At 43.7% G+C, this 16,475-nt stretch overlaps 1 pseudogene; it reads right to left on the reverse strand.

The window, feature by feature from the left end:
- Nucleotides 1–246: 246 nt before the first annotated feature.
- Nucleotides 247–1,202, reverse strand: LOC149869004 (olfactory receptor 14A16-like; annotated as a pseudogene).
- Between the last annotated feature and the right edge of the window lie 15,273 nt (nucleotides 1,203–16,475).

Consider the following 16,475-nt stretch of genomic DNA (forward strand, 5'->3'; position numbering starts at 1 on the left):
GCAAATAGTGCAGTAACAAATAACAATATCCGCATCAAAGATAAATTGCAACAGACACCAAGACAGTAGCTAGGGCAGAGCAGCATCTTAGCAACTAACTAGTTCAGGGAGACATAAGCTTAAAATTAGATACACAGATTATTTTAAATAGTGTAGAGCTAAAGCAACAAAATGGGAATTGGTGGAATTAATCTGTATTAATAACACAGTTGATTGTTTCTATAAAGATGTTCAGTGAAACCACAGTCACTGGAGAATAACTGACATCTTCACTGGAATAAACCACCTCCATCTAATCAGTTCCCATAGTGCTGTTTTGATGTCCTTGTTTCTCATGCTGTAAATGACTGGATTCGTCATTGGTGGGATCATAGAATACAAAACAGACACCATGAGATCCAGAGCTGATGGGGACCTAGATTTGGGCTTCATATAGGCAATCAGACCAGCACTACCAAGCAGGAAGACTACAATGAGGTGGGGAAGGCATGTGGAAACTGCTTTATGCCAGCCCTGCTCAGAGGGGATTCTCAGTACCCTAGTGAATATCTGAATATAAGACAAAAATATAAACACAATGCAACCAAGACTTAAACCTGCACTGAAGATAAGAATCTGAATTTCACTAGTAAACACCTCTGAACAAGAGATCCTAAGGAGCTGGTGGACTTCACAGAAGAACTGGTTGATGATGTTGGAGTGGCAGAAGGGCAGCCTAAAGGTGTAAACAGTGTTCAGAGCAGAGTACAGAATAGCAGCGTTCCAGGCAGTGGCTGCCATTTGCAGACAAGCTCTCCTGTTCATCACTGTCTCATAGTGCACTGATTTGCAGATGGTAATATATCAGTCATAAGCCATGATGGTGAGGATGGCGAGGTCTGCTGCAATGAAAAAAGGGCCGAGAAAAACCTAGGTGACACATCCAGAATAGGAAATCAACCTGGTGTTCAGTATGGAATTAGCCATGGATTTGGGAACAATGACAGAGATGGATCCAATGTCTAGGATGGACAGATTCAGAAGTAGTACATCGGGATGTGGAGGTGGCTGTCAAAGGCTATGAAAGTGATCACAAAATTTCCAATCAGGGCTGCCAGGTATATTATTAGAAAAATGGCCAAGTGCAATATCTGCAGTTCCAGGGCATTGGAGAATCCCAGGAGTAGGAACTCAGTCACAGTGGTGCAACTGGACATCATCATCTACAGTGCCTTTTGGGATGCCTGTGGAGGGAAAGGAAATGACTGTGTCAGGAGAAGAGCAAGCAAGAGAATAACCCCACCTTTCCTGTCCACAATCACGCATGTCTTATTTTTTTATAGTGCCCCTTATTTTCAGTTGAAAGGCAGGTTGTTGGGTTTTCTTGTTTTTTTTTTGTTTTTTGTTGTTTTTTTTTTTGGGGGGGGGGGGGAGGGTTAAATGAAAAATTAGGGCTCCTAAAGTAAGAAATGTCAAGGGGGGAAGCCAAGAGCTGATCATCTAAGAGTGCTTGCCAGCCTGGCAGGGGAGTGCTGGCTTAATGACTTGATGTCATGGGTTCAAGTCTTACCCTGGCATAATAAATCAGAGTCTGAGAATTCTGAAGGCTAGTAAGGTAATTCTATTAACAAGAAGCCACTTCTTTCCACACAGCTTTCAGAAAGACTGTAAGCCATCTACTAACATTGCTGCTGTGAGGTGGGTAGTCTAGGGGTCAGAGTTTGCAGATAACGAATTCTATGGGATTGCTACCTAGAGAAGTAGGAGAAACACATTAACTAGAGATGCTGTAAAATCTCCTTCCCTGAGAACTTTCAGGAGTATGTTGGATGGATGGTTTAGTCGGGGACAGTTCTGTATTGAACCTGGGGTCTGTACTGAATGACCTTGGAAAAGTTCCCTTTCAGCTTTACTTTCCTGTGATCAGCTAATGCATGAATCCACTGAAAGCAGTTGTAAAGCCCCAACTGAGTTCTGTAGAGGAAGCATGAGAATGACCTCGCACAAATCCTAAGGATAACAGCAAGTAAGGAGTAATGACCATATTTTAAAGTGCCTAAAGAGTCAGGTGCCTAAATCCACCATTTCATGACAGTAAAATTACTACCTGTCTCTCAGTGCATAACCATATTTACACTTGCTCTGGGGTTTTGGGGGGGGGCACTTTAATTAACGTGGCTACAACTTCTCATGTATTTAGAGTCCTGCACTTCAAAATGGCAGTGGGGTTGCTTTAGTTAATGTGCCCACACCACTATTTTGAAGTGCAGGGATGCTGAATACATGAGATGCAGAGGCTGCTTGAGAGCACTAATTGGCATTCTCCAGCAGACTTGGTTAATCAAGCCTGCTCCAACGCACTGCAATTATAGCACGTCAGAGCAGCGTCCCGGCACACCTACAGGCACCCTAATAACTCTCCCAGATGCCTGTTTTTCTAACCACTGGTAACTTAGCCTAAATATTAGTATTCTAAGCATTGTTGCTCCTCCATAGAAAATGTCCAAAGGTATGAAAAATCAGTCTCATGCTTGTGAAAAATCATGATCTCATGTGCAGTACAACTGCATCTACCATCTCCCCAGTACTTGACACACATTTCTCATTTTAAGGCTCACTTTCCGGGACTGATCACTTGCTAAGATCAAGCTTAACAATTTCCTTCTGTCATAGTCCACATTTAATAGGTAGGGAGGCATTTGGGATATGAGGTAAAGCTGGGAGAGTGTCCTTAGAGAACGAGAGACCCAGATCACAGGTAGAAAACAGTCACGGTCCCCTGTGGGATGAGAAAGAGGAACAGGTTTGTTCTGCTAAGTGGGAAATGGGAGTGAAGCATCATGTGGAACAGTCAGTCACCTATAATTGCCAGTAAGAAAGCAAAGGGTCAGGCTGGAACTAGTCCCAAGCCAGTGCCAAATTTAATTTATGCTGAGCCATGTTCTCAGGAGGCAGGAATTATGCTACTGGGAAGAACACGATTTAAGAACCTATGTGGAATAGAAGAAATCAGACACTATTTATGCTCAAATACAAATACCTAGCAGATTTTCCACAAACCTGCTTACACTAAACTGCATGAAGGAAGAGACTGTATACATGGTTGTTGCTGACAAAATATGAACATACTTTTGTGCTGCTTTTGTGAAATGTATCTTGGCCATTTTTATGATGCCCACTTTTTTGACCTGTACTTATTGTAAGCATTATTATGGTCAAGCATTAAGCTATCAATTTACAAATTCTAAAAATAATACTTGAAATATGAGAACTTGATTCTAATCAAGATCAAAAGAATACAAGCAATATATGCAAACTAATGAGCCTCTTAGGAGATAACAGTCAACAAAGAGTTTGTTAAAAACTTTTCACCAGGCAAATATACTTCCCATTGCTGATACTGTTCTATTACTGTAATGTTTAAAATATAAATTATCAGAAAGAAAATGTCAGCTTAAACAATAAAATTCACCTGCTATTTGAAAAGTAGGTTATTTAAACAACTTCTAGAGCTTTGGCTATTGACACCCTAAATTACTTTTATTCTTTCCACTGATCTTTGAGTTATTTAAAATATTGTTTTACAATTTCTGAGGTGCACTGGAAAGTATATCTATTGTGAGTGCATGCAGAGGTTCAAGAAACACCTCAAGGTTTAGAAATCTTTTGAAGATTTCAGAAGATTTCAATAGATACTGTTCTGTGGCAAAAAAAAAAAAATTGAAAATCCCAACAAGTCATACTATTAAAAATGTAAGTTTTCCAAATTTTTGCTTTCAAAATTAATATAAATATGATTATTGGAGTCTTTAGGGAATTTAGAAGACAAAAATGGTTACTCGGACAAAGATGTTATCTGTAGTCTAAAATAAGAAAAATGAAACCATTTACCTTGACCAAATTCAGGCAAAATGCATTTAATTTTTCTCTTAGTTTTTCCAAGCATGACTTAAAAACCTGTTATGGTAACTTTAAGACAAATATTACCTGAGAGGATTATCTGCCTGAGCAAATGCCATGACCTGGGCTATGCAATTAGAAATTCAAAAGGCCCCTTGGCCTTCTAATATGTTTTATAGGCCTCTTGCCTTCCCTTTTCTGATCTTGGGAGTACCTGCAGGATTTTTTAGGGAGAATATGAATTATAGGATTGTCCTTTAAGATTTCTACCCTTGATTCTCACTCCTCTGACTTCTACACCATTCCCTTCCCATTGTGTCTGACAGGCTGATAGCACTGAGTTAATGTCACTGTTATTTTCCAACCTTTTTCTCAGTTTTTTAACAACCAAACCTTTTTTCTTGTACCTTTTACTTCTGTGGCAGTCATTTGTATTTAATGATGCATGCAGAGACAAGCAATTAGGAGACTTTTTTTCCTTAAGTGATATAATTTTATCACTTTCTATAGAGAAAACATACCAGTTTTAGAGTATAATATAAATACAGTTTTCTCTTTCCTCCTGATTCTTTTAACATATTTTTCTATATTTTTTCAGTAGAGAAAGACTCCTGGTAAAAGTTAGACATTCTAGTGAATTCTAGAAGGTTAAAAAAGAGCTGCCAAAGAAAACCACGTGTAAGGACAGTTGCAATGAATAGCTACCCTGTTGCTATGCTGGGTTTTTTTGCATTTTTTTAATGAACTGAAAGATCATTCAGAATACTCCAGAATATTGTCATAATAAGTCAAGTTGCAGTTGTAGGCACAAAAGTGTAGATATTCATTTGAAAATAAAAGTGTGGGTGACAAATAGAATAAAGCACTGTCAACCAGAAAACTAATTTGCACTTAGATATCTAAACCAGAGCACTCATTAAACTACGTGCAGGAATTACATCAGTTAAGATGTGGGCTGTTTTTAGCAACTAGAAATTTGTGAAGGGCAACCTCTATTATGATCTGAAATACTGCATTGGAATAGAATTTAAGTCACGCATGTTGTAAACTGTTATCTATTTTTTTAAAAGTTTTGCTAAGGAGATTTCTGAACTGATAGCAGTTCAATAGTATATATCTAAAAATTAACATTACTTTAAAGAGTCCCTTGTACTACACTTGGAGCTGTTATAGCTATAGTTTGCAAGGTGATGATGCATTGCATAATGGGCAAAGAATTTTGAATTAATAAGGGGCTTTTTGAGTATCCATGTGATAAGATTGCCTATCAGTGAACAAAAAAAATCTCATCACCCCATGGAAAGGAAAGGTTAGGGATGCATGCCCCAACAGAAAAACACTTGCCAGAAAAGACTGGGGCCATGCAGGAATAGAGTACAGGGTTGGATGAGGCCAAGGGCCTGGAGCGTGGCTGAGAAAATATAGAGGAGCTTGACACCTTAGAGAAAGGCCTGAGAGAGACCCAGTGGTCCGGTGGCCCAGGGACTGGTTGGGTAAGATTGAGGGTCCAAAGAGGGACTGGAAGAGAGATCGAGGGGTCTAGCAACTGGAGAAGAGACAAGAGAGAGACTGCAAGGGGTCTGAGGGCCAGAGTAAGGCTGAGAGAAGCCAAGGGCTCCACACTTTAGAAAGGATGTGGAGAAGCTTGAGAGTCCAGAGGAGAGCCATGAGCATGTTTGAGGTCAAGAGAACAGACCTTATGAGGAGAGGCATGGGACTCTTCAGCCTGGAGAAGCAAAGGCTCAGGGGTGACTTAGTAGCAGTCTATAAGTATGTAAGGGGTGTACATCAGGAACTGGGGGAACATCTGTTCACCAGGGCACTCCAAGGGAAGACAAGGTCTAATGGTCACAAACTGCTGGAAGACCATTTTAGACTGTACATAAGGAAAAACTTCTTTACCATCCACGTCTCCAGCATCTAGAATAGACTCCCCATAGAAATGGTGCAAACACCTACTCTGGATACCTTAAAGAAATGCTTGGATGCTTATCTTACTGGGGTGATCTTGTTAGAAATATTATTAAAAATGCATTATCAATAGCAGATTTAGGAAAAAAAAAAAAAAAACACAGCTGCTACCCCTCCTTGTCTCCTTAATGGGAGAGGGAAGGGGGGGGGGGTTGGAAATTGATGGGAAAAACCACCAAAAGCCCTTTGTACTAAGGTATCACTCCCTCTCTGTCCTGCAAATTTACTATCTCTTTGTTACACTAAATCACACTTTCTTTCATGACCCCACATTCCTAAGGCTAAGATAAGAGCAAATGCCATTTTTGCCTTCAGGTTGAACCTTGAGTAACCTTGGGTTCCATCCACGCACGCGTGATAGCCTAATGCATATTAAGCCTACCCGCCCCGCATACTTAAGTAGTTAATTATAATGCACATGGGACGTATGAAGCGACATGTTTACATATATGTTTGTATGAACCGGAAATGAGTTGTAAAAATTCCTCCTTCTACACACGTGGTCAGGAGAGGGGGGATAAAAGCCTGCTAATGATTGTGCTCGGGGGCAGAGGGATTTGATCTTTTGTCTTCTCCCTCTGACCCTATTTGCAAATATATATCTTTTGTGTTGCTAATAGAGTGTGTCTGTGAAGGTTTTTTTTTTCCTCCTCCCGAGAAACGAACCACGATTTTTATATCAAAATTGGCGCCCAACGTGGGGCTTCTCGAGGACTACCCCGGAATTCAGTGACGGAGCACCTCCGGTACCAGGGATTTGTGCACACCGAGCCGACTTTGGACTCACCCTGGTATTTGAGGTTTAAGTCCAAATATCCGGGAGGTTAAAGGAAGTATCCTATGTAAATTCTGAGTTTCTGGAGAGGCAGACACACTTTGGAATTTGGATGGAGATCTCTGGGGTATCTGAGTGAGTATACGAATTCCCTTTGCCCAATCTGGTGTACGGATCTAAAACAAAGGATGTGTAAGTTTGCTGAGAAATTCTAGGCTTAGCTCTCATTGTAAATCATCTGTTGTTGAGATCTTTTTGGTATTTGGTGTGCATTGGGCGCATTTTTGTGGGCAAATGGGTACGAGTAGCTCTCGTGTAGAAAACAATATTGATACCCCTCTAAAAGTCTTATTACGTCATTTTAATAAATTTGCAAGGCCGGCCGATTATGGAATAAAAATGAAAAAAGGTGATTTAACTAAGTTTTGTCAACTCGAGTGGCCAACATTTGGGGTCCACTGGACCCCGAAAGGATCCTTTGTGCTAAAAGAAGTGATAGCTATCCATGAAATTGTTATGCAAAATGGGTATTGGAATCAGTTTCCTTATATTGATTGTTGGTTGTGGGTGGTTCAAAATCAGCCACCTTGGATTAAGAATTACTTAGCAAAGTCTCATGTGATGCTTGTTAAGAAAAAGGCTCGGGGGGGGGCCGCCTGTACTTCCTGAGTCTAATGAGGGGGGGAATTCTGAATTGGCTGAGTACCGGACCCGTGCTCCGGTTGCCCTGTCGGGTAGCGAAGATGAGTCAGACGCCTCCTCAGCATCCAGTCCTTCTGCACCACCGCCCCCTCCCTCAGAGAGACCACCACCGACGTACCAATGCATACCTAATGAGTTAGAGCGTGAGCCTCAGCCAAGTGCCTCATCTGAATCAGGAAATAAGGGTTATTATTTGCGCAAGCCTGTAGAGTCACAGCCGGTGTTGAACTGTCCGATGCGAGAGGTTATTGGGGAAGGAGGCACTGCAACTTTTGTCTACACCCCATTTAGCACTTCAGATTTATTTAACTGGAAAAATCAGAGCCCCTCTTTTCGTGAAGACCCTGAAAAGATGAGGGATTTGTTTCGATCTATTGGGCAGACTCATCGACCCACTTGGGCTGATGTCCAGATGATGCTCCAGACCCTCCTAACCCTGGAGGAGAGGGGATTAGTGTTAGGTACAGCAGAGCGTATTGCGGCAGCCAGAGTTGAGTCAGAGGGTGCTGCTGGTCGTACTCTGCGTGATACCTACCCTGTAGAAGAGCCGAGATGGGACAATCATACTGCAGAGGGCAGAGAGCTGAGTGCACGGTATTTGGGAATTATAGTGGAAGCAATGGGAAAGGCAGTGCCTCGGATTACCAATCTGTCTAAATTGTATGAGGTGAGACAGGGAAGAGAGGAGGATCCCTCAGCTTTCCTTGGGAGGCTGTATGAGGCGTTTCGCAGGTTTTCGGATCTGGATCCAGAAGCCCCAGATAACCAGCGCATGGTAAATCTTATGTTTATTGGTCAATCTGCTGCTGATATCCGTAAGAAGTTACAGAAAACTGAGGGAGGTGCTGGGAAACCAATTTCAGAGCTGGTGGAAATTGCATATAAGGTGTATGGGAATCGTGAGCAAGTGCAGGAGCGCAAGGAGGATAAAAAGGCTCAGCGACAGATGGCAGCACTAGCAGCTGCTATAACTGGAGGGAACCCTGGAAAGGCTGGGATACAGAAGAGGAAGGGAGAAAGAGTGGGAGCAGATGTTTGTGCTTATTGCAAGGAGAAAGGACACTGGAAGAGGGAATGCCCGAAGTTGAAGGAGAAGAGAGAGGGGGAACCGAGAGGTCACCTCATGTGGGCAGAAGACAAGGGTGAGGATTCAGAATGAAGGGGACAGGGATCTAAGACCACTACCCTTCGGGTTGGAGCCCAAGAAGATCCCATGGTAACTATTAGGGTTGGTGGCAAAAACTTTGAAGCCTTGGTGGATACTGGGGCTACATTTTCAATGATTCCAGAAAAAACCCCCTGTGCAGGAACTAGTGAACAGCATGTACTTGTAGAAGGGATTGAGGGAATGCAAACTCGACTCCCTGTTTGTAAACCACTCCTCACCAAGGTGGGAGACCATTTGCTCGAGCACTCCTTTGTGTATTCTCCAAGTTGCCCGGTTGCACTCCTTGGGCGGGACTTACTCACAAAATTGCAAGCTGAGATCTTTTTCAGAGACGATCAGATGGTGGTCCAGCTACCTGTCAAGCAGAGCTCGAACTATCAGATGGCTCTCCTGGAGGACTGACGCCCTGCAGTAAGTCCAGAAGATCACATGACTGGAGTAGACCCCTCAGTATGGGCTGATGGAACCCCTGCGCGAGCTAAGTTCGTCTCCCCGGTAAGGATCGTACTCAAGGATGGGGAGGGGCCCGTTCGGGTAAAGCAGTACCCACTCAGCCGAGCGGCCAGAGCTGGACTCAAGCCGTTAATAGAGAAATACAAGAGGTACGGATGGCTAGTGGAAGGGTCTTCACCCTATAACACCCCCATTCTTGGAGTGCCAAAGGCAGATGGGGTCTCATACAGACTGGTTCAAGACTTACGGGCAGTAAATAAGAAGGTCCTTTCAGACCATCCTGTAGTCCCGAACCCTCACACGATTTTGACACAAGTACCGGGGGAAGCTGAAATATTTTCAGTGCTAGATTTGAAAGATGCTTTCTTCTCTATTCCTCTTCACCGAGAGAGTCAAAAATTGTTTGCTTTTGAATGGGAGGATCCAGATACTTTCCATAAAGCCCAACTCATGTGGACAGTTCTTCCACAAGGATTTATAGCAGCCCCCCATATTTTCGGACTTGCCCTTCAGAAGGACTTGGGGGAATGGAAGGGATCACACCCCGCAGTGACTCTCCTCCAGTATGTGGATGACCTGCTAGTTGCAAGCCCAAACTTGCAGCTCTGCGAGGAAGCCACCAGGTCACTCCTAAACACTCTGGGAAAAAAAGGATATAAAGTCTCTAGAGAAAAAGCCCAAATATGTCAGCCTGAAGTCACATTTTTGGGATATAAGCTCTCAAAAGGAGTCAGAGCCCTGAGTGCAGATCGCATACAGGCGATTCAAGGTCTAACCCCACCTAAGTCACCCAAGGAGCTGCGAGCATTCCTAGGGCTAACTGGGTTCTGTCGACTATGGATACCAGATTACGGTGGGAAGGCTAGACCACTGTATGAATCCCTGACTAAGGAGAGTCTCACTAAATGGAAATGGAATAAAGAAATGCAGCATGCTTTTGATCTGCTGAAGGCAGCATTAACCCAGCCCCCAGCCTTAGCCATCCCAAACAGTAAAAAGCCATATCGACTGTATGTTCATGAGAATCGAGGGGTTGCATCAGGGGTGCTGACACAGCCATCGGGCCCGACCTGGAGACCCGTGGGATATTATTCAAAGGTTCTAGATCCAGTTGCACTCGGGTGGCCAGCCTGTCTTCGGGCTGTGGCAGCCACAGCAGTGGTTGTTGAAGAAGCCCAGAAGATAGTCATGGGTGCGGATATGGAAATACTCACTCCTCATGGAGTTCCCCAGATCCTAGGGACTGAGGGAGGGAAATTTCTTAACCCCTCCAGACAATCACGGTATGAGATATTTTTGCTCTCTAATCCAGGACTTACTTTCAAACATACTACAGCCTTAAACCCTGCAACCTTGCTGCCAGAGCCAGGGCAACCGACGCATGACTGCCTTGAGGTCCTGAATCAGACCACGCAGGTGCGACCTGATCTTGCTGAGGACCCAATTGAAGACCCAGATGTTGAATACTTTGTGGACGGCTCCAGCTCTGTCATCGATGGAAAAAGACGAACAGGATGTGCAGTGGTAACCTTGGATAAGGTAGTATGGAGGGAGTCATTGCCGAGCTCATGGTCGGCACAGGCCGCAGAACTCACTGCGCTCACCCGAGCATTACAGCTGGGGACAGACCAGCGAGTTAATATATACACTGACTCTCGCTATGCTTTTTCTACAGTCCATGCGCACGGACTATTGTGGAAAGAAAGGGGTTTCATTACTGCCTCTGGGAATAAGATTGCTAATGGCCCCCAGATTATCAAACTACTAGAGGCACTCCACCAGCCTAAAGAGGTAGCAGTCATTCATGTGCGGGCCCATGGGAAGGCTGCTGAGAAAAAGCATAAGCTTGGAAATGCAAAGGCTGATGCAGCAGCAAAGGAAGCTGCATTTATTGGGGGAGAAGCGGAAGAGGTATCCAAGCAGGCTATGTCCCATGCCATACGGCTATACGTTCAGGATTTAGTCCCACAGTATTCCCCTGAAGAAGATAAATTTGCACAGAAAGCTTGTGCAGAAAAGAACTCCCAGGGGTGGTGGATAGTACCAGGAGGGAAAGTCATGATACCCAGGCCATTGCTTCGGGAGGTGCTGCAACAGCTCCATGCAAGAACCCATATGGGAGGTTTGGCCATGGGTGATCTAATGATCCGCCAAGCAGTAGCCCCAGGGCTATATGTAGAAGCTCAGCGCATTGCTACCAAGTGCATTACATGCCAGAAAGTAAACCCTCGAAGGAAACCCCCTGTGCCAATGGGAGGTAGACCCTGGGCAGCGTACCCTGGACAGGCATGGCAGATTGATTTTGCCGAGCTCCCACGATCCGGACATCACGGGTTTTTACTTGTCATGGTAGACCAGCTCTCTGGTTGGGTCGAGGCTTGGCCCACCAGGACTGCCACTGCAGCTGCAGTAGTGAAGTATTTGTTACAGGAGATCATTCCCCGGTATTCCCTGCCTGAGTCCATCGAGTCGGATCAAGGACAACACTTTGTGGGAAGAGTGGTTCAAGAAGTCGCACAAGCTCTCAAGGTTACTTGGAAACTACACACACCATGGAGACCACAGAGTTCAGGACAAGTGGAACGTATGAATAGAACTTTAAAGACTTTGCTCACCAAAATCTGTATTGAAACACGCCTTAAGTGGCCTCAAGCATTGCCGCTAGCTCTTACTTGTATTCGAAACACTCCCCGACGGGGCCTCAAATTGACCCCATATGAAATTATGTTTGGCAAGCCGCCTCGAGTCTTACCTCCTGGGATGCGAGAGAATATAACTTTTGAATTAGGTAATAGTGAACTTCATACATATGTTATTGCCTTGCAGTCTGTCTTGTTTTCTCTTCACAGGTATGCAGCCTCCTTTCAGCGTCTGCCTTTAGATGTACCGGTACATGACTTCTCCCCGGGAGACTGGGTCTTGGTGCAGCGGTGGAAAAAGGAGCCTTTGACTGAGAGGTGGAGTGGCCCTTTCCAGGTACTTCTAACAACCCACACCGCTGTAAAGATTACTGGCCATGATTGTTGGATACACCATACCCGTGTGAAACGACATCCACAAGCGTCAGAGGACAACAACTCCCAAGACGAACTCACTCCGGAAGCTGAGTCGTCTTCGGAACAAGAAGCCAGCAAGTGGAGCTGTGAACCTACTGGTGATCTCCAAGTGCGCCTGAGATGGCTTAATCAAAGCTCAGAAAATTAGACAAGAAAGTAAAAGGGAAAATATGGTGGGAATCTTAATGTGCCTTGTTGTTATCTGCATAATGAAAGAAGCAGAATTGAGCAGCCTTAACCGCTGGCTCACACCCTCGCTTTCCCAAATTGCTCCCCCAGGGACAAATTTGTATGTTGATATGATGGAAAGAATTGCAGGTACTTTTAATCTTACCAACTGCTGGGCCTGTGGGGGGCTTCGGGAGGCCAGAGGCCAGTGGCCTTGGAGGGCTTTTCCTTTGGCCCCGAAATGGCTAGTAAGTAGTAAGGCAGATGTTAAAAGTACTAGTCAAAAATGGGATGAGAACCACAGTTGGGAACTTTCCCAAGTGGCGTTAGGAGAGTATTGCATCAGTAATAATGGTACAGGAAAAAGGTTGGGACACAGCCGTTGCATATGGACTTTAAAAGTAAGATGGATGAACCTTACAAGATTAGAACGGCTTTATTATCCTAATAGCCCAGGGTATAATCCGCTAGTGTGGCAGCATCCCAATGGAACAATTGTGTGGTTTAATAAATATTGGAGTGCCACAAATCAAAGTGATGATCGGACAGATTGTACAGACAAGAACCAGGATGGGCTATGGGAATGTTCCATGAAAGGAGGCCACGCAGTTGCTGGTCCTTTGGGTCCAGAAGGAGGCTTGGGGTTTCCCGAGATGCCCTATGGTTGGGCCCCTCCAAATGCCACCAATAGAGAAAATAGGGCCTTAAGAGGATACTATTGGATTTGCGGACGACGGGCCTATACAATACTACCACAGGGGTGGACGGGAACTTGCTATATGGGAGTAATTGTACCAGCTTTCTTTTTGTTACCGTCTGAGGTTGGAAATAAGCTAGGAGTCTCTTTGTATGATGATTGGAAAAGGGCCAAGAGAAGTATTGATGTAAGTTTGACACAGGGTAGCTCCCAAAAGTGGAAGAAGGATGAGTGGCCCCCTCAGAGGATTATTGAGTATTATGGACCAGCTACATGGGCTAATGATGGGAGTTGGGGATACCGGACACCAATATATATGCTGAATAGAATCATCCGGTTGCAGGCAGTCTTGGAAGTAATTACTAACCAGACCGCCACTGCTCTCGAGTTATTGGCCCGACAAAGTTCTCAGATGAGAGCAGCCATATACCAAAATCGGATGGCCTTAGACTATTTACTTGCAGAGGAAGGCGGAGTCTGCGGAAAGCTCAACCTTTCTAACTGTTGCCTCCAAATAGATGACAACGGGAAAGCAGTCTTAGAGATTGCCAAAGAGATTAGAAAAATAGCCCATGTACCAATACAAACGTGGGAAACCACATGGAATAAGGACTGGTGGTTTCAATTATTTGAAGGACCCTGGTGGAAAAAGGTAGGGTTTGTGCTTTTGTGTGCTCTAACTGGTTTGATTTTTATCCCTTGCCTTATTCCTTGTCTCACTAGATTGATAACCACCACAGTGGAAGGAATGCAGGTTGCAGCAGTCCCTCTAAAAGCACAGACTGCTGCAAAGGTCATGGTCTTCAGAAAAATTCCTCGTAATTATCTTGATATGCCCGAATGAAGTAAAGATCAGAAAGCATCTCGAGGGGGGATATTGTTAGAAATATTATTAAAAATGCATTATCAATAGCAGATTTAGGAAAAAAAAAAAAAAACACAGCTGCTACCCCTCCTTGTCTCCTTAATGGGAGAGGGAAGGGGGGGGTTGGAAATTGATGGGAAAAACCACCAAAAGCCCTTTGTACTAAGGTATCACTCCCTCTCTGTCCTGCAAATTTACTATCTCTTTGTTACACTAAATCACACTTTCTTTCATGACCCCACATTCCTAAGGCTAAGATAAGAGCAAATGCCATTTTTGCCTTCAGGTTGAACCTTGAGTAACCTTGGGTTCCATCCACGCACGCGTGATAGCCTAATGCATATTAAGCCTACCCGCCCCGCATACTTAAGTAGTTAATTATAATGCACATGGGACGTATGAAGCGACATGTTTACATATATGTTTGTATGAACCGGAAATGAGTTGTAAAAATTCCTCCTTCTACACACGTGGTCAGGAGAGGGGGGATAAAAGCCTGCTAATGATTGTGCTCGGGGGCAGAGGGATTTGATCTTTTGTCTTCTCCCTCTGACCCTATTTGCAAATATATATCTTTTGTGTTGCTAATAGAGTGTGTCTGTGAAGGTTTTTTTTTTCCTCCTCCCGAGAAACGAACCACGATTTTTATATCAATCTCACCCCAGCTGACTTCCCGACCCTTGGGTGGGGGCTGGACCCAATGATCTCACAAGGTCCCTTCCAACCTTAATGTCTGTGAAGGCCTAGAGAAGTGCTGCATCCGTGACCAACAACATCTGCAAGGATGTCATCTGTGAGGCATGGGACATGACATAAGGGTGGATTTGGAGCTACGCAATCTGCCCGTAAGTCTCAAGGTGCTATCCAAGGCCTCATTACAGAAAGAGGCCCAGCAAGGGGCCTAGGAACAGGTACAGGCTGACGGGGGTTTAGCAGAACTGGGCCATGCAAGCCTGTGGACAATATCTGTATCTTATTTACCATCAAGACATGACAGGTGAAATGGAAAGGCACTCAGGGATGGAATGAGGCACAGTTGCAAAGCCCCAGGGAGAATGTTACAGCCACCCCTGGGACCTGACCCTGTGACAGTAAAAAAGCAAAAACAATGATGATTTTTTTCTATAGAAATTATTATGAGCCTGTAATTGCTCATATTACTTGGTGCTTCATGGCAGAAATGGTAAAGGAGTCAGAAAGTGAGGTTACAGAATGATCTTGTAGGCCAGATACAGACATCATACTTGTACTGATACAAGTGGTTGGAAACGGGCTTATCCCTGTGACAGAACAGAAGTTTAGCATGTGCAGACTTGTTTAAAAATGGTGGAATCCAATCTAAGATTTGTGCACCCTCCTCACCCCTCACCCCAAGGGCAAATGTGTGTTCTGTTTGCTACCAATCTAAACTATGTTGCTTAGAGAAAACTGTGCAACTTAGACTGATTCTGCCTTGGACTTTTTGGTTGTCTGTACCTAGCCACAGAGCTGCTAACACGTTCTGTTTAGGCTAATAGATCCTGGGCTCCCTGCTTACCTGCAAATATAAAGGCTGCACTGGAGAGCCCAGCATCAAGAGCTGCTTGCCAGTGCTGGATTCCCCTCAGAAATTGAATCCCAGATCCCATGCCTCCTGACATATCTAGCATGATAGGACATGAGATTTTTTTATAACTGGGAATAAAATTCCTCTGATCCCATTGTGTAATGTCTGCTATGAGAGTAAGTGGGTAGTGACGATTCAAGGTGCTCTGATTCCCAAAGAGATCCCTTAGCTATTCTGTAACCTATATCAGCATAGAATATTGTCATAATCAAAATTACAAGAGCTGGTCACTCTGAAACTAGGTCCACAATAGATTAGAAAAGAAAAATGAAAGCATATCTATAAATCCCAAAGTAAAGGATATATTATTGAACTGACTACTGCTAAATGTCTCCTGTTTACACATATTCAAGATACTGCACATCAGTCTTATTCTACAGTCCACAAGTGGTTCTTCCAATTTCACATTATGCCTTTGAGTCTGCATGGTATCCTGGAAAATTACCTGTGACTCATCAACCCGATGCTGGAAAGTCATTATCAATAATGTAACCTCTTATTTCAACAGTGGAAGGTTTTTATCTTTTTATTTTTTTTAAATCTGAAAGAATTAGACATAATTTTAGGGGCACATCCACTGAAAACAGATCTCATAATTTTAGTTTAGGAAATGGTTAAGTGAGCAAGTCAGAGCAGAAAGACAGAAATGTGGGTGGAGAAAGTCTCCCATTACAAGAAGGAAGAAAGATCACTGTTGAGCCTAAACAGGTATACTACCACTATCCCTGAATAATAATGCCCATTAATATATAAAAATAATTATGATATTAAATGCATCTGGTTTACATGCTACCCTCCCCATAAAAGCTCAGGGTAGCCTAATTATCAAATTAACAGATTCATTGTTGTTCACAGTAAAGAGTTCATATAGAATGATGCTTCCTGCATATTACACACCACAAACTTTCTGTGCTCATTGAATATTTAAAATGATCCAATTTTAATCGATCCTTTATCATGCAAAGTAATTCCCCTGCGTATCACTTCCAATTGCAATGGAACATTTCAGTCTATATCTGAGCTGGTAAACGTTGCCTTCTCCCACACCCTCACCCCCAACACACACCCTGCTTCAAACAAAGAAGTTTGACTATGAAGTTGCACCATCTGAAAAAAGTAACACAATAAGAACAGC

The sequence above is a fragment of the Crocodylus siamensis genome, chromosome 3 (assembly GCF_052110815.1).
Source record: "Crocodylus siamensis isolate JL-2025a chromosome 3, ASM5211081v1, whole genome shotgun sequence".
Taxonomy (NCBI): Eukaryota; Metazoa; Chordata; order Crocodylia; family Crocodylidae; genus Crocodylus; species Crocodylus siamensis.